Here is an 11,454-nt window from a genome sequence, read left to right as displayed (position 1 = left end):
CTCCCCCCAGCACTGCCACTCATCCCAACTCCCCGCCAGCACTGCCACTCATCCCAACTCCCCGCCAGTACTGCCACTCATCTCATCCGCCCACCCCCCACCAAGGAGTAAGAGAAGGAATAAAAATAGAGAATACATGGAAGGGAGAGGAAAAGTGGGGGGGGAAACAAAGAAAAAGAATGAGAAAGAATAAGAAACACGGCTAGAGAGAGGGATGGGGGAAAAAAACAAAACAATTAGGATAGAGAGAGATAAAAGGGAAAGAAAGGAGACCAAAGAGGATATTGGTACATCCTAAAATGTACCATAAGGGGTTTTAATACTGTACGAGTGGAAGGGACTCAGGGAGTGCAAAATGTCTGTGGGTTAGGGGTGCAAATTACTTGTCTTGACTTGGGTGCTGACAACCCACACCACGAAAATAATTTTACTGTTAGGGGTCCCCACAACTTGGGAAATTTTATCAAAGGGTCACAACACTAGAAGGGTTGAGAATAACTGAGCTAGAGGCTTTCATTTTAAAGTCCCTTATGTATGGTCGATCTAATATGGCCCTCTCTGCTGCTTGACAATGCTGCTGCTCCATAGATACAGTGGACTATTGAGTGTAGCCACCCTAATGCCGCGTACACACGGTCGGACTTTTCGACCGGATTTGTCCGACGGACGCTGACGGATCAAATCCGGCGAACAATCCGATCGTGTGTGGGCTTCACCGGACCTTCAGCGGACTTTTCCAGTCGCAAATCTGACGGACTTTAGATTTGGAACATGCTTCAAATCTTTACGTAGTAACTCCGCCGGACCCAGAAATCCGCTCGTCTGTATGCTAGTCCGACGACAAAAACTCACGCTAGGGCAGCTATTGGCTACTGGCTATCAACTTCCTTATTTTAGTCCGGTGTACGTCATCACGTACGAATCCATCGGACTTTGGTGTGATCGTGTGGAGGCAAGTCCGGTCGTTAGAAAGTCTGTTGAAAGTCCGTCAAAAGTCTGTCGAAAGTCTGTCGGACGGGCTGTCGGACTTTTGTAGCTGAAAAGTCCAACCGTGTGAACGTGGCATAAGACAGGAAGTGTGTTTCTGACAGGATCACCAGGTAAAAGTAGAGGACAAAAAGCCTAAAAAAGTAAAACAAATGCAGCCACCCATTCTGATTGGTAAGCTGCAATATATTACATTTTTGTCATTGGGTTTAGATATCCTTTACCTTTTCTCAAAGATAGATATATATATATATATATATATATATATATATATAGTGCTCCTACTCTAGGGGTTATAGAAATATGAATTTCTGCTACAAAGAACTGGAAAATGATTGTAAGTTTAACATGACTTGGACCAACTGGTTAACGTTTCTTGATGCAACTACCGTATATACTCGAGTATAAGTCGAGGCCCTAATCTACCACAAAAAAATGGGAAAAACTTATTGACCCGAGTATAAGACGAGGGTGAGAAATGCACAGCTACAGTAAGAGCCCTTTCACACCGGGCCGCCCGCAGCGTCAGCAGTAAAATGGCGTTAGCGGCATTTTGCCGTCGGATTTGTGGCGTAAAATATCCAAAGCTGGGGTTTCTAGCACTAAGTGGCCCCGAGATACAGGGCCCCAAAAATCGGTTCAGAAAATGTCAAGCACATTTCTGCAGCAGAGAATTACATTTTCTGAACCTAATTTGGGGCCCCGTATGTCGGGGCCACTTGGTGCTAGGAACCCCAGCTTTTGATATGTTATGGTACCAGTTCCACTGGGTTTGCATACCAAATTTGGGGTTCCTAGCACCAAGTGGCCCTTAGATACGGGGCCCCAAAGTCGGTTCGGAAAATGAATTTTTTTGCTGCAGAAAAGTGCTTGACTCGAGTATAAGTCGACGGGGGCACTTTCAGCACAAAAAAATGTGCTGAAAAACTCGACTTATACTCGAGTATATACGGTATATATATATATATATAACAACTTAATTCCTATAAAACTAGTCTACAAGGAGAAAGCCTTGCCAAGGAAATGAAAGTAGCTACATTTTACCAGAATTGGGTCACCATTAAAAGAAAAATGGAGTCCTAAGTATTGATTGACTCCAGTTTCCAAGATAAAGACAAATGGAGTCCTAAGTTTTAATTGACTCCAGTTTCCAAGATACAGCTTCAGGTCAAAATTTGCATCAAAATATTTCAAAATTACGAGGGCAATGTGCGATTATGCTCCATACTTTTTCTGCAAAATATGATATAGCAATGAGAATGGTGCCACAATCATTATAAATCTATCTTTTTTATTGATACCAATAATATAACTTTCCATTCATTTATAGGTTTTTCATGTAACATTTTCATGCTTCCTCCACACCATTGGGAAAGGCATTTCTTGTTTAGCCAATGACTCAGATAAGTTGCACATGTAATGTAACAATAACGAGGGCCCAACTCTTGTCTTGATCCCCTATTTTGCATCCAAAATATAGGTGGTATGCCTTTTTTTTACCACTGATGTCATACTGCACTTTTGAGATGAAAATGTAACCTCACCACAAAATGTAGCAGAAGTTATCTGCGTTGTTTGTACAGTTTTGAGGTATCTTGGCTTCTGCGGGAAAATATCGTGCAACTCTTCCTTGGAAAGGTTAGGCAATGACACTTTCACAAGCCACCAGATGTAATTTTATGATGCGTAGATCTAACCAAGACAAATGTACCTTGCAATAAAAGAACAATGAATTACAGTTAGGTAATAATCTTTAGTCTCAAAGTGAAGATAAATGTATACACTTCCATGTGGTACCATTTTCATTGTTCTACCTTATTTTGTGGAGAAGTTATGAGGCATCATAATCATCAGTAGGGATGGGCTGAACACCCCCCTGTTCGGTTCGCACCAGAACATGCAAACAGGCAAAAAATTTGTTCGAACACGCGAACACCGTTAAAGTCTATGGGACACGAACATGAATAATCAAAAGTGCTAATTTTAAAGGTTAATATGCAAGTTATTGTCATAAAAAGTGTTTGGGGACCTGGGTCCTGCCCCAGGGGCCATGTATCAATGCAAAAAAATGTTTTAAAAACGGCCGTTTTTTTGGGATCAGTGATTTTAATAATTCTTAAAGTGAAAAATTCCTTTAAATTTCGTACCTGGGGGGTGTCTATAGTATGCCTGTAAAGGGGCGCATGTTTCCCGTGTTTAGAACAGTCTGACAGCAAAATTACATTTCTAAAGGAAAAAAGTAATTTAAAACTACTCGCGGCTATCATGAATTGTCGGTCCCCACAATACACATAAAAGTTCATTGATAAAAACGGCATGGGATTCCCCCACAGGGGAACCCTGAACCAAAATAAAAAAAAAAAAGGTGTGTGGGGGTCTCCCCAAATTCCATACCAGGCCTTTCAGGTCTGGTATGGATATTAGTATATTAAGAGGAACCCCGCGCCAAACTTAAAAAAAAATGGCTTTGGGGTCCCCCTCAAAATCCATACCAGACCTTAAGGGGAACCCCGCGCCATAATAAAAAAAAATGGGGTGGGGTCCCCCCAAATATCCATACCAGACAGTTATCTGAGCACGCAACCTGGCAGGCCACAGAAAAAGAGGGGGGGCGAGAGAGCACCCCCCTCCTATACCATACCAGGCCACATGCTCTCAACATTGGGAGGGTACTTTGGGGTAGCCCCTCAAAGCACCTTGTCCCCATGTTGATGGGAAGAAGGGCCTCCAGCCCACAACCCTTGCCCGGTGGTTGTGGGGGTTTGCGGGCGGGGGCTTATTGGAATCTGGAAGCCCCCTTTAACAAGGGGACCCCCAGATCCCGCCCCCCCCCCGTGTGAATTGGTAATACCATTTCACAAAAAAAGTGTCAAAAATGTTAAAAAAGACAAGAGACGGTTTTTGACAATTCCTTTATTAATGTCATCTTCTTTCCCCGCTTATTCTTCCATGTTCTTCTGGTCTTCCTTTGGTGTTCTTCTTCCTCCATCTTGTTCTTCCCATGCTTTTTCCTCTATCTTCCTCTGCTTCTTCCTCTGGTCTTCTCGTCCGGCATCTTCCTCCGGCTTCTTCTTCTCCGCTTCGTCCTCCAGACGATCCGCCTCAATGGGAGTCTCCTGCTGTGTGATGCTTCTGTTCAGGTGACAGCTCTTATATAACGGAGGGCGGGGCCACTTGGTGACGTCCCGACCTGCCCGGTTGCGTGCTCAGATAAGGGTCTGGTATGGATTTTTGGGGGGACCCCACGTCATTTAAAAAAAAAAAATTGACGCTGGGTTCCCCTTAAAATCCATACCAGACCCTTCCTGGTATGGATTTTGAGAGGAACCCCCACGCCATTTTTTAAAAAAATTTTGGCACGGGGTTCCCCTTAATATCCATACCAGACCTGAAGGGCCTGGCATGGAATTTGGGGGGACCCCCACGCATTTTTTTTTTTATTATTTTGGTTTGGGGTTCCCCTGTGGGGGAATCCCACGCCGTTTTTATCAATGAACTTTTATGTGTATTGCCGGGACCGACAATTCATTACAGCCCCAAGTACTTTTAAATTACTTTTTTTCCTTTAGAAATGTCATTTTGCTCTCAGACTCTTGTAAACACAGGAAACATGCGCCACTTTACAGGCATACTATAGACACCCCCAGGTACGAAATTTAAAGGAATATTATACTTTTATTGTTTCACTTTAAGCATTATTAAAAATCACTGCTCCTGAAAAAACGGCCATTTTTAAAACTTTTTTTTGCATTGATCCATGTCCCCTGGGGCAGGACCCAGGTCCCCAAACACTTTTTATGACAATACCATGCATATAAGCCTCCCATAGACTTTTAAAGGGTGTTCCGCGGCTTTCGAATTTGCCGCGAACACCCCAAATTGTTTGCTATTCAGCTAACAGGCAAACACCCGATGTTTGAGTCGAACTTACGTTTGGCTTGAACATCGGGACCATCCCTAAACATCAGACACCTCCCTCCCTTGTAGGCAAATATACTCGCCTGTGTATAAATCTTTATTGTGAAATATCTTGAAAACTTTAGCCAACAGGCACCTTTATTACCTGTTTTCTAATTCATCTAATCAAAATATGTAAGAATTGGCACATTTTACCTCGGAGGTCGCTAATTTCCCAAAATTTGTAGACTAGTGACTTTAGTGAATGTCACTGAAATTAAATTAAGAGTAAAAGATCTCCCTGGAAAGAACATAGTAAACACTTACCTCTCCTGTGCCTGCACCGCCAAATGCTTTTCTAATAAAGAGAATGTGTCAGTTAAAGACTCTTCATAAATTGACTTGTCCGGGGATGCCGATCTCCTGTTCTCCCACCACGCTCAGTGGTTCAGTCTGCTGGTCAACTACATCGCTGCTGTTTACTAGAGATGTGAGCATTGCTCGAATGAACCAGTACAACGCAACAGGAGACCAGGCAATTAACACTCCCAGATGTGTTTGTTTCTTCAGGCCTAGCTCTCTTCATTAGAGTGGGTTTAGATACTTTCTAACAGATCTAAAACCTTGGAAGGGCATGTTATGGGTTGAATGGGCGCATATTCTGTTTTGGTTGTGCAAATGAGAACTGAGAGAGGACACGTATTCCTTCTTAATTCTGCACAAGGAAACTTTGAATGATCAGATAACCAAGAATGAGCCAAAATAGGTTTAGGTTGGCTGAGCATTCACATTTATGTTATTTATAATACTTCCCATTACTGGTCTACTATGGAGGGAAAAGGTAACCAAAGTTAACAGACAATGCGGGTGATTTACTAAGACGAATGCGCTGCGCCGGTTCATACTTTAACGCCGGAAAAGTCATTAACCGAACATGTGAAGCGGCGCACTTTGAAGCGCAAAACGATAATAAATATGTAAACTGCAACTGGTGCTAGGGTAACTGCGGTTTTCTCATAGATAATAGCTCACGCCCAATCCAATTGGTTAATTTCATCTCATTGAATGTATCTTGTCAGGCAATTAGTAGGTGTTCTCAGTTAATTAACCCTTTTGATGCTAATCTCATTCCTGTTACTTCTAATATATCTTTGAAATGCGTTTTTTTCTTTTTTTTACCCAAATCTTTCACTACATTACAAAGAACAGAAAAGTGTTTCTAAACCCAATAAATTAATATTTTCAGATCTTGACCTTTAAAGATGTTATTTAGTGCAAGAGCCTGATTGATTTCCTATAATTTGAATTAATTGTTTAAGTGCATCTTCCTATTACCTATTTTGCCAAAATATCGAGTTGGACAGAGATTGGCCAATCAGATTGCATAGTGCATGACCATCTTAAGTGCCAAATTTGGAATGTAGATGTGCCATGATCCACTTGTATTTTCCTAATGATATTTATTGGGCATTATACAAGGCACATGAGAAACCACCTTTTTTCAAGACATGCTTGGGGTCCCCAAACTATGGTCCTCCAGTTGTTCAGGAACTACAATTCCCATCATGCCCAGTCATGTCTGTGAATGTCAGAGTTTTGCAATGCCTCATGGGACTTGTAGTTCCGCAACAGCTGGAGGGCCGTAGTTTGAAGATCCCTGTGGTGATCAGGAATCTTCAAACTACGGCTCTCCAGCTGAACTACACATCTAATGAGGCATTGTAAAACTTGGACATTCACAGACATGACTAGGCATGATGGGAATTGTAGTTCCTGAACTGGAGGGCCGTAGTTTGAAGACCCCCTGTGCTAGACCATTATTATGCCTCCAGAATTGGGAGCGTGGCATCTACCCAACTTCTCTCTGCTGGTGGACACAAGAACCTACATCTATAGATATATATTTGTGCAGCACAGTGGTGTAGTGGTTAGCACTTTCACCTAGCAGCAAAAAGGGTCGCTGGTTCAAATTCTGCCCATGACACCATCTGCCTGGAGTTTGCATGTTCTCCCTGTGCCTGCGTGGGTTTCCTCCGAGTACTCCGCTTTCCTCCCACACTCTAAAAACATGCTGGTAGGTAAATGAGATCCTGTTTAAATTGGCCCTAATATGTATGAATGTGTGTTAGGGACCCACACAAACACCACCCCATGTTAAAAAAAAAAAAATTCTTAATTTGCAAATAAGGATTATTTCTTCCTCAGAGAACAGTGAGCGGGGCATGGTGGTGGGAAGAAATTAGCAGCAGTACAAGCAACTTCCTGTAGAGGGCGTGATGTCACTCCTGTGTGCTGGCCACCACTTCCAGGAACCAGATATGCGCCACGGGTACATACCTCCCCTCACACAGCAGTTGTGCATCTAGCTGCAGGAATCCAGTTTTGAGGGAAATTAATAGTAAAGCAGATGCAGATTTCCAGGACTGGACTAACAAATGTTTCTATTGAAAGGCAACTGGTGTTTTCTATTAAACAAGGTCTAAATGGGCCATTAACATGCATCACAGTTGAATTTAGAAATGTGTCTTTGCAAAGTTAATCTAAATGAAATCATTAATTATTTATGCTTGCAGATAGAGTGCAGAGGGATTAAAAATCTTGTCAGTTTTTGGGGATATCTGCATCCCTGATAGGGTGAAGACACCTCCCAAATTTTGCCACTTTCGCCTTCAAATTTATTCACTTCCTGTCACATAGCCAAACAGGAAGTGAGGGTAAAACCCTACCAATGTCCTTCCTTGGGGACACACAGGTCAATCCAAATAGTGTCCCTATTAGGCAAATTGCACTCTAGCATTTTCCTGTGTACACCCCAAATTATTATTATTAGGTATCTAGGACTTTGGTGTTTATTTACTAAAGGCAAGTGCACTTAGAACTGCAGTTGCTGGAGATCCAAGGGGGACATGCAAGGGGGGGGGGGGAAACAAAAACAAACACAGCATCTTTGCTTCTACATGATTGGATGATAAAATCACCAGTGCTTGCCCTCAGATTTACAGCAAGTACACTTGTATTGCAGAGTGTATTTGCCTTTAATAAACCCCAAAATACCTAATAATTTGGTGCTAGAGTGCAATTTGCCTAATGGGGACACTAGTTAGATTGACCTGTGTGTCCCCAAGGAAAGACATTGGTAGGGTTTTACACTCACTTCCTGTTTGGCTATGCGACAGGAAGTGAAGCCAATTTTAAGAAAAGGGACACAAAGTCCAACCTAAAAAAAAAAAAAAACACAAGCAGGGGTTCTAACACTCACTTGGTTTCCCTCAAATGCCCACAATAAGAAAAGGATTGTCTGGAGCTCGATTTTAGCGCTGTGCTCTAAATCAGTGGTTCTCAACCCTGTCCTCAAGTACCCCCAACAGGCCATGTTTGCAGGTTTTCCTTCATCTTGCACAGGTGCTTTAAATCACAGTCAATGGTTTGGTATTTTGGACAGCTGTTTTAAATAAGATAAATTCACAAATCATGTCCTGTCGGGGGTACTCGAGGACTGAGGCTGAGAACCACTGTGCTAAAATGGAAAATGGAATACTTAAAGAGGGAGTCCACCCAAACCGCAAAAAAAAAAAAAAATATTAAAAGCCAGCAGCTACAAATACTGCAGCTGCTGACTTTTAATAAATGGCCACTTACCTGTCCCGGGGTCCAGCGATGTCGGCAGGTGATGCCGAGAACCCGCTCAGTTCTCAGCAGCTGCCGCCGCCATCCTAGGTGGGGGAATCAGGAAGTGAAGCATTGCAGCTTCACTTCCCGATTCCCTACTGCGCATGCGCGAGTCGCGCTGCGCATCGTAAGTGGTCCCCGCTCTCTCCTGGGAGCTGTGTGTTTCCCAGGAGACAGCGCGAAGGGACGGGAAGAGGCATAGACTCCCATGGGAGTCTATGCCGGAAGTGGGTGCAAATACATGTCTTAGACAGGTATCTGCACCCCCCTCCCCCCTGAAAAGGTGAGAAAAGCGGAAGTTCCATTTTTGTGTGGAACTCCGCTTTAACTCTCTGTACTTTTCCTTTCCTGGTGCCTATCCATGGCAGCATACGCACAATCCATGTATATGCTAGCATGAAGGCACCAGGAAAGTAACTTTTAGACAAATCACACTGTTTTTGATTTACCATGCCAATAAGCCTAGTTAAAGTGGAGTTCCGCCCAAAAGTGGAACTTCCACTCATCGGATTCCTCCCCCCCTCCGGTGTCACAGTTGGCACCTTTCAGGGGGGAGGGGGTGTGCAGATACCTGTATATTACAGGTATCTGTACCCACTTCCGGATAGCCGCAGAATCTGCGGTTATTTACGCCACTTCCTGTCCCCCCCCCCCCGCTGTCTGCTGGGAAACACACGGGTCCCAGAGACAGCAGGGACCAGCCGTATTGCGCTGCACGACTCGCGCATGTGCAGTAGGGAACCGGGAAGTGAAGCCGCACGGCTTCACTTCCTGATTCCCTTACCGAAGATGGAGGCGGCAGCACCCGAGGACCGAGAGACGGTTCGGCCTCGGGTGCCGACATCACGGGCGCCCTGGACAGGTAAGTGTCCATGTTTTAAAAGTCAGCAGCTGCAGTATTTGTAGCTGCTGACTTAAAAAAAAAAAATTTCGGCGGAGCTCTGCTTTAAGCTGCAGCTGGGAAATCTGTTGCATGAAAAGTAACAAAAAAACACATTAAAAAAAAAACAAAAAACAAAAAAACAAAAAACAAAACAAAACCTTTGCTACACATTTTATTGGTCAACAAAACAGGGCTTGGAAAAGAGCAAGGAAAGCAAAAAACACATGTATGTTTTTTAATCAGAAAAAAAAAAAAAGTTTTATTTTGTTTGTTCATCATGTCAAATACATAATATACAGGATATTACAGAATATAGTAGAAAATGCAGTTATTGACACATGTTATTTAGTCAAGCTTGTATTACATTCCAAATATGTGGGAGAACTTATAAGAAACACGTGTATGTTAATTTGAGACACTTAAAAATATGGTTTTTGAGGTCTGACCATCTTGAGAAAGATTTTGCTAATTAGTGCAGCACAGACAAATTAAAGTGAACCTACAAATGGCACATTGACATCAAAAATATTTCAGGGGAAAATATCACCCACCCAAAAAATACAATAAACCAAAGTAAAAAAAAAGCTTGCTCGAAAACACATCTGTTTTGCAAAGACATAACAAACAAAATACAAAGAGAAAATACATGTGTTACAAACTTGATAAGGACACCCAAATGTACTCTCTTGCCGACACCACACACACAATCTTGCCTCTTTTCAGAGCAAGGTAAAGAATGCTATGTGCAAGCTTTATATAACATAGGTTTGTGTGCTAAGGAGGCAATTGAAAACACATGCACAGTCCATGAAACACACAAAATGCAAGTTCACCCAATGTAGAGACTGAACAATGTGGGTACACCTGTTAAGGATGTCCTTATATTACTAACCCAAAAAACACACTCTGAGCATGCCCAGAAACATCCAAGTGCTGTTCACACATACAAAAAGCAAAAAAAAAAACAAAGTCCATGAGCATGCCCAGACCAACCCAAATGCAGCTAGCACAAAATAAGCCACCCCCCTGTCCAAAATTAAGCACATCATCCAGCATGTCCTTATTTAAGGTTAAGAAAAAAGAAGGTGGAAAAAAGTACTGGACTGCATCAAAAACGCAACAAAAACATATCATAAACGCACTGGAGCGCATCAAAAACGCACATGCAGAAAAGCATCTGGAACGCATCTGGACTGCGTTTCTATGGAGTGAACTAGCCCTAAAGCTAGTAACTTGGGGGGCTTACTCTGCCTGTAAAGTGGTGCATCTGTAGCATGTATCCAAAATGCTGCTTCAAAGATGTACGGCTTTAGAGAAAACGTACAAATCGACATTGCAGCTGCAAGATTTTAACACAAAACCAAAAAATAGCCTGCACCCCCAATACATACAAGGTCATTTGGGTCTGTAAAGGCTTAAAATGAGAACCCCCCACGTGAAAAATACCACCCCAAACTAAAAAAATATTGTGCCCCTCCCACACACTAACAAACCCCTTGCCAAGCACACCACAAGCCAGCCCATGAAAGGGGGGTAGATGCTTGGGCGCAGGAGGGGCTCGGGCACCCCAAAAGTCAACCACCTTGTTGCCATATTCAGGGGGACACGAGCCTCTTCCACACAACCCTAGGCTGGAGTTGTGGGGGGCTGCAGACAGGGGGCTTTACGGAATGTGGAAAGCACCTTAAACTAGTGGGTACAAGGTGCTTTGTGGTTGGTATTGAGCTGAGCCCAACATGCCCCAAAGGCAGCCAGCTATGTTGAATGCATGTGGCCCTGTATGGTTCAGGAGGGAGTTGGGCGATGGCTCTTATCGCCCCTTTCCTAGCTGGCCCTGTTGTATGCTCTGAAAAAAGATGTGGTTTGGTGAAGGCAGCTCACAGCCTTTGGAGAATGGAGTGTGGAGTTCCCCTTTAAAAGCAAAAGCAAACCCAAGGAAATCATATGCATTAGAGGGGGAATAGTTTAGAAAAGTTAAAAGTTTAAAGTTGCGCCCATTCAACCCACGCAATTGCATT

This window comes from Aquarana catesbeiana, linkage group LG03 (genome assembly GCF_042186555.1).
Source record: "Aquarana catesbeiana isolate 2022-GZ linkage group LG03, ASM4218655v1, whole genome shotgun sequence".
In the NCBI taxonomy this organism is placed as follows: Eukaryota; Metazoa; Chordata; class Amphibia; order Anura; family Ranidae; genus Aquarana; species Aquarana catesbeiana.
Note: the sequence above shows the minus strand (reverse complement) of the source record.